Below are 13353 nucleotides of genomic sequence, written 5' to 3'. Positions count from 1 at the left end.
AATAACAGAAAATCGATGATTCTCCACCCCAAAATCACAACATTCCTCAAGTCTAATTCCAGAGGGCAGCCTAAGAGCTGCTCTTTAAGCACATGTTGCTCAAAGGCAGGTGGAGGACTGCCACTGTGCAGGGCACAGGAGCAGGAGAGGTGTTGCCCCGGGGGCTACCAGGTAATTTGGATCCTTGAGGCATAAAGTGAGTGGTGGGAGCTGATGGGGATGGCAAAGCACACAGATCACCAGCCCAGGTGATAGGGCTGAATCCCCAGTGCACTGCCCTGCAGGTAGCCTTTAACCTCTGCATCTCTCGTTTTTCACTTACGCTGTGATAGTGCAAACTGCACAGCGCTCAGATAGCAGCCACCAGCGTCCGCATTCCCGCATGCGCGGGTCCAGCACGGGGGCTGGAGCAGGTCAGACCCAGACATGATCTGTACCATGACCTGTGATATGTTATTTATCCTTTTGGCTGTCAGTGATTGGTATGATATTAATTTTTTTCTATAAATGGTGTGCTTTGTGCAAGGATGGGGCTCGGGTGTTGCAACGAAATTGCTTTAGGTTACAGCAAAAGCAACAAAATAAGCACTCCAAAATTATTCCACATAAACGCTGCTCTGATATGCAGCAAGACTTTATTTATGTCATGTGCAATTAGGTTTGTTTTCCACCTTTTGACAGGAGCGTTTCAGTCCAGAGCCAGAAGAATGAAAGGCACACAAGCAGCGGGAGGCCACAGCCAGATATGTTCCCTTCATCCAGGGAAGAAAGGGCTTTTACATTGTGAAAGGGAGCCTCCTGTTGTCTTCCAACAGGCATTTTCTGGCCAGCTGAAAGCTAAAATAACCCTTCCTTTATGCTTTCCATACTGTGATCTGATGGCTAAATGGATTTTTAGTACAAAGCATAATTTCCTCCTTTGGTTTCACTCATCACTTAATGGAAAGGCCCCCCCGATGTATTGATTGCTGTAACATTCTGCTCACATCCCAAACAGTGGCTGCTCAGCAGAACTGAAAAACAGATTGTCTTACAGTGTTGCAGTTTAATAATAATAATAATAATAATAATAATAATAATAATAATAATAATAATAATGACGATTCCATTGCAGCTGACTGCCTGAAGCTGCTGCACACTCACAATGTGCAGGCAGCTTCCGAAGACCAGAAAGATCTGAAGATCAGAAAGCTTAATCAATTTTTGCATGATACATGGTTCACCTCTCCTCACATTTTGCTGAAGGGAAGGGACAGTGTCCCAGCTCACTGGAGTTTAGGTAAAGACCAGTGAGTCTCATTGCACTATTCAGCATCCTCGCTGCAGATGACCTGAGAGCGAAGCCATGCCGTAATCTTCTGAGCAACTGCCTGCCTTTTTTTGCTTTAGGTACTTGTCATGCCCAGGACCAGGATGGCGGCTCCTAGCAGACTGATTCTGCCAAAAAATACATACGTAGCTTTAGGTACAGAGAACACTGGTGCACTGAGTCCATAGCAAGGGTGAAGAGCAGCAGAGACCTTCAATGGGCCTGAGCTCTGCCCTGGGGTGATGGCCTCCAAAGGCTGGGGAGCAGCAGCTGTAGGGTACGAACGTAAAGCATGGAGGAACTAGGGGATTTGGGTGCTCTAGGATATCTCCATGAGAACAGAACATGAAGGCACCCCGAACTTTAACTCACGTGCACAAAGAGATGTAGTGCATCAACACAGCTCACAGGTTCTGACATATGGCAGGGCCCAGAGCGGGGCGGTGCTAGCGACAGATTGGGGCCTTCCAAGGACACATGTCCCACAGCGTCAACCACTTCCACACATGCTATGCACATGCTCTTCAATTGTTTGGGGCTGTCTTTTTAATTTTCCTCAGCTGTCCCCATTGTAGCAGAAGCATCCTTGCTCTGAAGGGGCAATTGAAGGTCGGAAGTGCAACACCGCTGAAAGGCGGGGGTGGAGAACCACATTTTCCCCAAGAAGTTCAAGTAACACATCTGGAAAGGAAAGCTGTATATTGCATACATTTCACCATGGAAAGAAAATGCCTTTTAAAATCTAAAATCAAGAAGTTTGTGTAAAGAAAAGTCCTGGTAGTTAAGCGAGTTCATATCTTCCATTAATGTTTCCTATAAATAAATATTCCTGCTTCTTTGCTCCACTAGTCACGGGTTTCATGGCAGCTTTAGTATTTGGCTGTTGACTTCTTGAGACAGATTGATGGCTAAGCTGAATTTACATTTATGGGCTTACTCCCTCAGATAGATCCAGGTCCATAGCTCCCTCTGAAGCGCAGGGGAGAGGAGGCAGTGAAATAATTCAGGAGGATCTAAACTGAGAAAGAAGGATAAGCCAGTTCTACCTTAAAGTGCTGAATTTGGATGCTTTCACTCATTATCTGCAAGCACCTACCTGTGGACATTGACAGCTGTAATTCAATTAGATTCCTAAAACTGGGCTGTGAGAACACCCTGGGAAAAGCTCAGCATTCCAAAGCTCATCACAGGACACTGAAGCTGAACCCAGCTCTGCCGCTGCAGCGGCTCAAGCCACGATGCCGTTTCCTCCTCTGCAGCGTAAGGGCCCAAGGCAACCAGAGCACTGCAACGGGTCTGCTCATCTGCCCAAAAACAGGGCTGTGCTTCAGCTTCTCGCTTCATCCAGCACCGAAGTTAGCAGCCATGAAGTAAGATTGCTTCCTTTTTTTTTTTTAAATTATTAGGAAAGAAGTAAAACAATTCATTGTTCCGGAGAGAAAATATCCCTTGAGCCTAACTACTGAAAAATCAAACAGCATTTGAAAAGCAGGACAATAAGGCTAGCTTGAACTCACAGAGCATGAGAATTGCTCTGGCAGAAGCACAAGTGATTTTCTGATAGATGCAATAACAATGCTGCAATTACATAAAACAATATGTAAACTGAAAATGCAATACCACCCTGCTATTTGTACACTCCCTGTTCCACTGTCATCCTCTTATTGTTAGCCCTTTCAGTATTGTCTCTCTTAGGTTTTTAAATACTTCATTAGCATGAATTGCCACCAATCTTTTTGTCTTGAAGAAGAATATTTTCTCCCACCAGGACTCTAATAAAGCCAATTTTTAATGTGAGGAATTCAGGTTTCAGTGATATTTCCATGCTCTTGACGGTTTAAGTAGGAAAATCACAGACAAGCACCTGATACCAGTAGAAAAATAACACCTGAAAACCTGATGTAAGGAGAGAAGTATACAAAAATGAATCCTTCCCGGTGGGGAAGAGTTTATAGAAAACTGGTAAAGGATGACGAAGGTGAAAAGGACCCACCTCTGCCCTACTCCCCTCTATGAAGCAGATAGAGATGCTGTAAGAAATTAATCTCCTCCAGATCATAAAACTAGTTTTAACCCGCAAGAAAAAAAAACAAAAAACAATTGACTTGTTTTGATTGATGTCTTGTGGAGCACTCAAAAAATGCTACCATCTCTTTCCCCTCCAGCCCAGGAGCATCCTAGCAAAGGGTAGGAGCCCGCAGCCTCCCGGCTCCTTCTGCTCAAATCTCTCTTTGTAAAACTTCTACTGCCATAGTGCCATCTAGAGACAGTTACAGAAATTAAAGGGGTTTTGCTGTTGCTAACACGGACAGAGGGTTTATATGGTTATATCCCGCTTACCAGTCCGGCAGCCCTTAATTTTAACATTGGGCTCCAACGGTTTGGTACCAAGCCCCGCTGAGGCCAACGCAAAGATATCTGTTGGGTTCAGGGCTGTCAGGATTAGCCTTGTCCTGCTCCCACGGGATGGGGAGCTCATCGTGGTTAGCTCTTTACTGAAATAAAAGCGCTAACAGAGCACCCACCACAGCAAACAGCTTTGGACACTTGTGTGCGTGATCCCAAGGACAGTGGCACCTGAACCACAAAAATAACATTATGCTGTTGGAATTACTGCTGTCTTTTCCCTAAAAACCCCTGCAGACAGAGATAGAGAGCACAAACGCTACTTGTTCTGGTATTTTAGCATCCTCATGTCCCCGTGACAACCTGAAGAAAAGCAATTCTTTTGAAGGGTGAAAAAGGGATTTCACAGAAGTGAAAATTAAAAATTTAGTCACATTGAACGGGAAACAGAAAGCTAACAATGACTCCTCTATCTCTTTTTTTTTTCTTTTTCTTCAGATCTCTGTGTGGTTGCTCAGTACTTCAGCCATGGCTTGCACTGTCATAAAAGTAATGAATAATCTTGATTAAAAAATTTGCAAGTGTCTCTCCACATAAGAATGATTTAAAGAAGATGTTTTTCTTACACTCTCAGGAGAACAGATTTACAGACAAATTTAAGCTACTAAGTCAAAGGCAAATTATGGAAATGTTGTAAAGCTAAGGACAGAGAAACTACAGGAGATAAAATTGATCCTCTTCAAGGACTGAAACACCTCCTCTTAATCATAAGGCCAATGGCCTCAGATGGCAAAATATCTATGTTCCACTTCAGTTGGGTGTCCCAAGGAGAAAGCTAGATTAAATAGAAGGCAATAAAATACAGATCTCGCTCAATACCTGCATGAGAGCAAAACATGCATCTTTTGCACATCCCTAAAAGATTTATCGTTACCCATAGTTATAAATTTTCCTATAAAAGGAGTTTGAATGGAAAATACCTTTTTGGTCACTTGGAAATAAAAGGCAACAACATAATGATCAAAATCCCACTGATGGGCTGGTTTTGCTGGGGAAGAGGAAAAGCTTCATTGTTCTAGAACCAATATCTTATCTAACAAAAATAGGTCCACAACTAAATATCTCTGTAGATCTCTGTAGGTCAGAGTACAGGATTGATGAGGGGCCTGGAGGAAGTGAAAGCACAGCAGATCCAGAGCGGGACTGTCACCATCCTCTCTCCTGATGTGAGGCTCAGCCCTGGTAATGAGCCGTGTGCTACGGCACCCTGGTGAGCTGGGTGGGCTGCCATGGCCCCTTGCCCAGAGCACTCCTCTGACATGGCCTTCTGCAGCAAGCCAAGGACCTGGGACGATCATCAGAAAGGCTCCCCGCAGCCCTGCCTCCCCTCCTCCACAGCCTCCCCTGGGAAAATGTCCCCCCAAGTCTAGCAGGGCTCATGTCCACAAAGAGGAACGTTGCTGTAGGGAATAAATTCCTCCCACGTATTTTCTCCAACACAATGAAATAATGCGGGCCACGAATCTGACACTCTGCCTCTTGTGTTGGAGAAGTGAGGAGATGGCTGTGTTTTAACATTAGCTCCTGAGGATAATTTCCTGTAATTGTAAAGCACTTTAGAGCTACTTGTGAACTTGGATGGATAGCTCCTAACTAAGTTGATGAACAACCCAGGACTGACTCATCTCCTAAACAGACTCAGCGCTGAAGGAGGGAACGTGGAGAAAGGTTTTGCCTTCCATTAGCAACACTATCCAAACAACTGACCCTCTCCCTGAGAGATTAGTTCACAGCAGGTGAACTGTAATCTGCGCTGAGCGGCAGGCAAGGGAAGCATTCATTCCAGCTGCCTTACAGCCAGAGCTTTTCTTCTCTTTTTTTTTTCACACATTGTGAGCTCCTGACAAAGGGCTCCAGCTATCAGATCAAACAAACATTTTGCCACTTATTTGCAGAAATGGTTCTGGTCCCAAGTTGGGATGGTAACCAGCTAAAGACTGGCTGATAAGTATTTTTTCCTGGCATGGCAAGCAACGGTTTCTCAGCTGTAAAAGTGTCATTTAATAGCACTTAGAGCAATGGGAATGTTTTTGATCGGGGTCACTGTTGCACTGGGAAGTTTTGCCAATTTATGATGCTAGAGGTACCTGCTGGAAATTATTATTTGAACTTTATGTCATATTACCATCCATCTGATGCACTCGGTTGCCAATTGGAGAACATTTTCCACAAAACAATCATGCCATTTCTGGCTTTCTGGTCCAGAGTCTCATGGGAAACCCACAAGACACCACAAAGAGATAAGTTTTAATTCCCAAATCTGCTGCATATTAGAACTCATAGACTCACTAGTTTTTACGGCACATATATTTCCCTGAAACCAGCAGCAGTAAAGCCTTCATTATCTCACAGCCAGCAACCATCCATCTCTCTTTTCTCCTCTTTTTCTCTCTTCTGGCCAACAAACTTATCACTTCTCTCCTTCCTAATGCCATCGCCTTGTCTCCACAGGTATCAATCAGGCTGCTCTCCCCACGAGTTCAAATAACTAACAAAATCCAATTAGACTCAGAGCAATTGTTCTCAGCTAAGATTTAGTTTGAAGATGGGGATTCTTATTTTTGGAGTGAAAAAGACCTTGTGTGTTTGAAAGCTTAGCTGTTTGGGTTTGTCGGGGTCTTTTTCTCTCCAACCTATACCTGCAGGTCTGATAAAAGGTGTCACGTCTGCCTACACATAGGGCTTTGCTCTCCAATCCTGTTAACTGCAGCGGATGTTTTTCAGGGATGGTGTCAACTGCTGGCCCCAGGAGCTTCTGCACAGCTTGTGGTCCACTGTGGGCTCCTCTTTCCCAGGCTGGAGTCACATATGGCTCGAAGAGACATCTCGTGGCCATATCATATACTGCAAAGGAGTGATTCTGTGTGTGAAACCTCTCATGCGTGCCCAGGGCCAAGAACTGCCCAAGCAGCTGCTCACCGTCTCACAGCACAAGACCCAGAGCCACCAGGCAAAGATTTTGGGAGCCACATTCAAGCAGGAAGAGGAGGAGGTGGTTCCTTCTGATCAGCAAAGGATCTGAGGAAGTCCTTGCTGAAAGACACTGGGGATCTAGAAAGTTCACCAGAGTCAAAGGAAAGATTGGACAAACATCAGGAAAATGGAGCTCCACCAAGGGCAATGGAGCAGACAAACCACAACTGTGTCTGGAAATCCCCTGTGCTGCAGACACGTGTTCTGGGAAAGTACCTGGGGGAAATACGATGTCTTTGCCTTGCTATTGCTTTTTCTGGGGCATCTGCCCACGCCTACTGCAGGACATCTCTGTATGACACTAGGCAGACCTGGGTCTGACCCAGCGTGGCTGGTTTTACACTCGTACATAAAGTTACAGAGAAAACTGGGAACATGCTGGGAGCATGGAGCAAGTGCCAGTTTGACCCTGACTTCTTCCCTTTGAGAGCTGAAGGTGGGCAGCAAGAGCACACCAGCAGCTGGGACCCTCAGCTCTTCGTTTAATGTGGGTAAGGTCGGGCTCAGCACCAGGATTTTCAAGTGAGCCAGGAAAAGAGCCTCTCAAAAGGCTCTTTTCCTGGCTGAGGGGTTGACCAGACAGTCTGGGAGGATGCTTTGACTCTGGCAGTGAGTGGTGAGGCTCTGGTTAGTCTGTGCCTTGTGACAGCTTTGCAATGAAAACCTCATCGCACACTGCTCCATATGAGGGTGCTCGTGGCTGGTCAGGGCTGCAGCCTGTTCCTGGGGCTCCCAGGGACACTTGCCAGTGTAGGTCCAAGATGGTGCCGTGGATGGGACAGGCAGAGCTCCTCACTTCACTGGGAAGGGGCCACCTCCACTGCTTGCACTGCCAGTGCTACTGCTCTCCTCTCAACTGGTAACCCCTTGCTGTCCTTCACCCACACAGTGCCCAGCAATTCACCCAGTGCATGTCTGTCATCCCCCTGTGCTGGGAGTGGGACCCACTGCCCACCCCCAGCCACTGAAACAGCTTGAAGTAAGTCTTCTTTGTCCCTATTACTTGACTCTCCCTTAGGTTTTCTTTCATTTCAAAATGTATGGCAGGACTCTGGCAAGCAACCTTCCTCTGCCCAGACCTGTGAGACCCAGCACACCAAAGCCCAGCATGAAGGTGAGGAGATTTGAGTGTTCGAAATACCCCCACTTCTCCCAGAGACTTTCAGTCAATATGCCACATGGAAAAGCTTCCACTGATGCTAGGACACTCTTGAACATCTGATTGAGACATGATTTTAAGAGACCCAGCATCACTGACTGAGGCAGGAGGAGGGAGCTGGATGCCAGGAGACCCCTGTGCACCTCCGCAGCACAGAGATAGACCTGCTCCCCATGGCTTCACTGTTTTGGCTGTATGTGCTTCAGGTAAGTAACCATCTCTTGGACCCCAGTGGAGGCCATCGCCTCCTGCAGCAAGCAGGATACAAATCCGCAGGATTTGGCATGCCAGTGTACACCTGTATGGGAAACACTGCTAATATAAGCTGATGCACTGACACTGATCCCCACTTACCCAAATAATGTGTTGCTTGGTCTTGGCTTGCTGTGAAATATCCCCACCTGCTCCCTTGCTTGCATGCATCCCCATCCTGAAGTCCCCCATCCCTGGGCAGGGGAGGACAGGAGGCCAAAGCTGAGCTCTGGCTTTACCTCCTGCGTTCCTTGCCCAGTCCCCATCCCCTTCTGAGAGTGGCGAAACATCCCAAAATACATCTGTCCCCTAGGGTTTGAAAACTTGGCCCACCACCCCAGAGCCCTGTGTAAGGCTGCACGAGCAATGCTGCAGGTTTCCAGAGATGCACAGCTCAGTCCTGCAGCTAGCTCAGAAGGGGGTTTAAATTAATCGTTGTTGGCTCCTGCTAAATGCTTCCTCCATGATTAACACCAGAGGTGATTTTGATAGCAGGATTGATTGTCAAAATAGCTTATAAAACAATTCCATAAAACTGTGTAAATCTTGTGTTGATCTTACTTTTTACAAGGAGTCTTAAAGCCATATATCCCAACACCATTTACAAGGTTGTTGCAGGTGTGGGACCAGCCTTAGAAATATAGCTGCTACTTAAACTGTGTATTTTATGAGCCTGGGGAAACATCCGTTTGAACTGTAAAAGCAGCTTTCCAGCCTGCTCGCTGCTTTGTGTGAGAGACGAAGCCATTGCCCGTCGGACTTCGGTACCTCCTGAGTCACAGCCGAGGTGCGGGGAAAAGATTCCTTTGTCAACACACCTTAGCAAAGTTCTCCAGTACACTGAACTTTGGTTTCAGGAGGAGCTGGGCTCTCCAAGCCCAGGTTTCACTGTGAGCACCTTAACACCACTTGCTGCTGGGGCTGGTTTGCTGTGTTCCTCCGGTGAAGCTCGCAGGCTGTTTGCTGGTGCTCTGGAGCGCAAAGGAACAGGTGGAAAAGGGAGGAATGAATAGCCCAATCATGTAAATCAGATGGCAGAAGGCATTTAAGTAGGCAATATATACTGTAATAACATAATAGGTATTCAATAGGCATCAGGCTGAGTCTGCTGGGGATAAAGGAAGAGCCAGGAGAGATTTCTCCCCTTGAGTTAAAAATGATCAGGATTTTAACCCCATATTAACACTCCAGATTACATCCTATCCTCCACACCCTCTGAGGTCTCCTCTGGCTCCCAGAACAACTGCCCTGAGACTGCTCGAACTACAGGAACTGAGCCCTTCTCCCATAGTGTCCACTGAGTATAGACAGCATCTAGTAGGTCCCAAACCATCACATACCTCTGCTTTGCAGGGTACGTGGGCAACCAGCCACCATGCTGCACCCCAAAGAGCACTTTTCAGCTGGATATATGGGCTACTCATTTATAACTCTGGGAGAAAATGGGTTGCACTTGGGTTTGAAGTTCAGGCCCTCTGGGATTTAATGAGGATTTGTTCTTTGACCTTGGCCAAGCTACTTATTCCTGCCTTTAAGGAGCAACAAGACTCCTCCACCTACATGTGACCTGGCAAAGAGAAATAGTGGTGACCTGCAAAGCAGTGGCACCATTGCAACATGGGCTATGGGCAATCCTCTGCCCCTCTGTCCCCTCCTTCATCCTCTTCATCAGATGCCTGGCCTCACCTTCCCAGCGGATGTATCTCAGTGCCTCATGATCTCCTGCTCATATCTTCTGTGTGAGACCAAATATTGACACTGTTCAGGAACAGCCCTTGGCTGTGAGCACATCTCCTAACCTTCGAGATAGCCCTTGACCTCTTCCCTGATCCCTGAAATGCACAGGATAATTGCAGGAAAGGATCACAGTGACTCACTGAAAAGCTATTTTGCAGCAGTTGGAGGGTTAAGCCCAACACATCGCTTCTGCTTTGCAACAGCTCTTTCTGAAGGGTCTCAGCGACACAGAGTGACGGACGTTTGGATCAGTATCATGTCATCATCCTCAGCTTAAATGAGCTTTTCTCTAGCTCTGCCAAAGACCCAATTCATGATGCCCCTTAGATCTAACAAAAACTGAATAAAACCCTTCCCTATTTTTCTAAAATAGGCCTTCCAAAATAGCTTCCAGCTCCTAAATTTGACAGCATCATAAACCGGTACAGCGGCTGTGGTGTGTGATGCCTGAGGAAACACCAGGCTGGAGGGGCTGGGATCCTCTGCAGGTCACACGCTTGTCCAGCACCTGACACGCTGCATCTGCTTCCTCATCGGGGGTTGTTAAGATGTTGCAACGCAATCAATAATATAACATTATATGAAATGCTTTATATATTTAAAGTACTAATTAGTCATGGTAATAACAAGTAATTTATAACGGAATTTGTGAAATCCTGTTCTCTAAATCTCATTTGTATGTAACTCCACTGGGACTTGATAAAGTTCTGGGCTCACTGAACAATGTTCCTTTCAGCCAGAGCACTGATCTGGGGTACTTCCCTCTCCCCTGGCAACTTATTTCCACAAAACACCAACGGGTCTAACAGGAGTCTGCTCCACACATGAACCTGGCTGAAACCTGCCTCTGAGTGATGAGGCAGGGACTGATCGACAGATGTGGGCAGAGCCATCACACAACCCCCTATTTCCTTTGGAAATCAGGCTAAAAATAAGGGACAGGCAGTAGAAAAACAGACAGGAAGGCAGGAATGGATCTATCAATAGCTCTGCCCCATTTCCTGCTCATCAGCATCTCTTGGCAGATGTCAGGTAACCTTTAGAAACCCTCCAAAGAAGCGTTCATTTATCAGGTGTTTCTTCAACTGAGATAAAGGGAATTTGGACCCTGTACATTTATGAGCATCTCAGGAAAAAAAAATTAAAAGAAAAAAAAAATCTCCTGAGCGTATGCATTGTATATCACAGACAATTTTGTTTCTGTTCTCAATACAGCCACAGACCACCTGTGGACTTTGTACTACATACATAGCTAAACGGCTGTGTCGCACCGATCTGTCTCCCCATACCCTTGGTGCTACCATTGCTCCAACTGCAATCCCAAGCTGAGCAGGGAGGAAACACACGCCTTAGCAGCACTGGTCCTCCCAGGAAGTGAAATGCTTAAATTCTAGGTAAGACGAATGCACTGTCTACCAAAGCTTGTCAGCAAGATGATATGGGTTTCAGCTTGGTGTGTTAGTAGGTTCTCCCAGACATGAGAAAAACATTTTTTTCACCCAAGCAATGGGTCAGGCCTCCCTTCAGCCACAGCTGCCAGTGATGGTGTGCATTGCTCACTAGATGGCGAAGGCTGCCTTCCTCCCTGCAGACCCACCGCCCTGCAAAGGTCCTAGAGAAGCAACCAGGGATGCTGCTAGGGGTGGAGGAAAGGATTTGGATCACTGATGGGAGGTTTAGGGGGGACATTTGGAGCCTGATAAAGGCGCAGAGGAAAGGAGGGTCGGCTATTCAGGTTCAAATAAGTAAGTAAGTTTGCAGATGACACCAAGTTGGGTGGCGGTGTTGATCTGCCTGAGGGTAGGGAGGCCCTTCAGAGGGATCTGGATAGGCTGGATCGCTCGGCTGAGCTGAATGGGATGAGGTTCAACAAGGCCAAGTGTCGGGTCCTGCACTTTGGCCACAATAACCCCATGCAGCGCTATAGGCTCGGAGCTGAGTGGCTGGAGGACTGTGAAGAGGAAAGGGACCTGGGGGTGTTGGTTGATGCTCAGCTGAACATGAGCCGACGGTGTGCCCAGGTGGCCAAGAGGGCCAGCGGCATCCTGGCCTGCATTAGAAATACTGCGGCCAGCAGGAGCAGGGAGGTAATCATCCCCCTGTATTCGGCACTGGTGAGGCCGCACCTTGAGTATTGTGCTCAGTTTTGGGCCCCTCACTACAAGAAAGACATTGAAGCCCTGGAACATGTCCAGAGAAGGGCAACAAAGCTGGTGAGGGGTCTGGAGCACAAGTCTTATGAGGAGCGGCTGAGAGAGTTGGGATTGTTTAGTCTGGAGAAGAGGAGGCTCAGGGGAGATCTCATTGCACTCTATAGCTTCCTGAAGGCAGGTTGTGATGAGCAGCGGTTTGGCCTCTTCTCCCAGGCAACAAGCAGGACCTGAGGAAATGGCCACAAGTTGTACCAGAGGAGGTTTAGATTGGATGTGAGGAAAAACTTTTTCTCCCAAAGAGTGGTCAGGCATTGGAATGGCCTGCCCAGGGAGGTGGTAGAGTCGCCATCCCTGGCAGTGTTCAAAAGGCGGCTTGATGAGAAGCTACAAGATATGGTTTAGTAGCTGTGGCAGCAATGGTAGTGGGAAGACAGTTGGACTAGATGATCTTATAGGTCCCATCCAACCATGTGATTCTATGATTCTATGAAATGGTGATGAAGATCTCCTTCAAGAGATGGTGTCATATATTTGAAGATCTCTCTCTTCACCCAATTTGAAATGGACTTTAGGTGAGGCTCCAGCTACCAAAAACTGGTGGGGAAAGAAATCTCCTGCAGACTTCCTCCCACTTTTAGGAGTCTCCCTATCCTTTCACCAGCAGGAGCAAGCTGACGGGACCCGCATTTGTCCCTCAAGTCTATCAAGTGAAGTCAAATCTATCAAGTGAAGACACAGGGCGATACAGACTGGAATTAGTCCGTCCTGAGTCCCTGAAGTGCTCTTGGGTCAAAAATCACCCTTTAGACATGACAGCTATCTAACAGAGATGCTCTGTGACAGTGTCTGTCAGCCATAAGAATTCTCATGGGAAGGCTCCTGCTGCTGCCATGGGTTGAGCCCTGCCCATGAAAAGAGCTGTATGCCACCTTCTCATCACCCTTTCCCTGCTGTCCCAGGGATGTTCAGCAGGATTGCAACAGGACAGGGTCATGGCAGAGCCTGGTTTAAGTCCTTCCACAGGGGCTGTGGATGTTAAAGCCGAACAAAGCTTCTGACTCACCAGGTTGGGAGACTTGGCTGCTCCAGATACCTGCAGTCTCTCAACCACAATTAATGAGGCAGGAGAAAGGACAGTTCTCTATCTAGGGTACTTAGTTACAAGGCAAAGATATCATTCTCAAAAACAAAACAAAACAAACCAACCAAACAAACAAACCCAAACAAACAAAAAAAACCCACCACCACACAAGACTGTTCTGAAAGTGTTCACCTAGTGCACTAGTAAGTCATAAACCAACACAGCAGCTATGGAAGTGAGCTAGAGGGGGGGAATTTCAGCCCCATTTTCAGTGGCAGCTGAT

Source organism: Chlamydotis macqueenii, chromosome 8, assembly GCF_036417535.1.
Source record: "Chlamydotis macqueenii isolate bChlMac1 chromosome 8, bChlMac1.mat, whole genome shotgun sequence".
Taxonomy (NCBI): Eukaryota; Metazoa; Chordata; class Aves; order Otidiformes; family Otididae; genus Chlamydotis; species Chlamydotis macqueenii.
Note: the sequence above shows the minus strand (reverse complement) of the source record.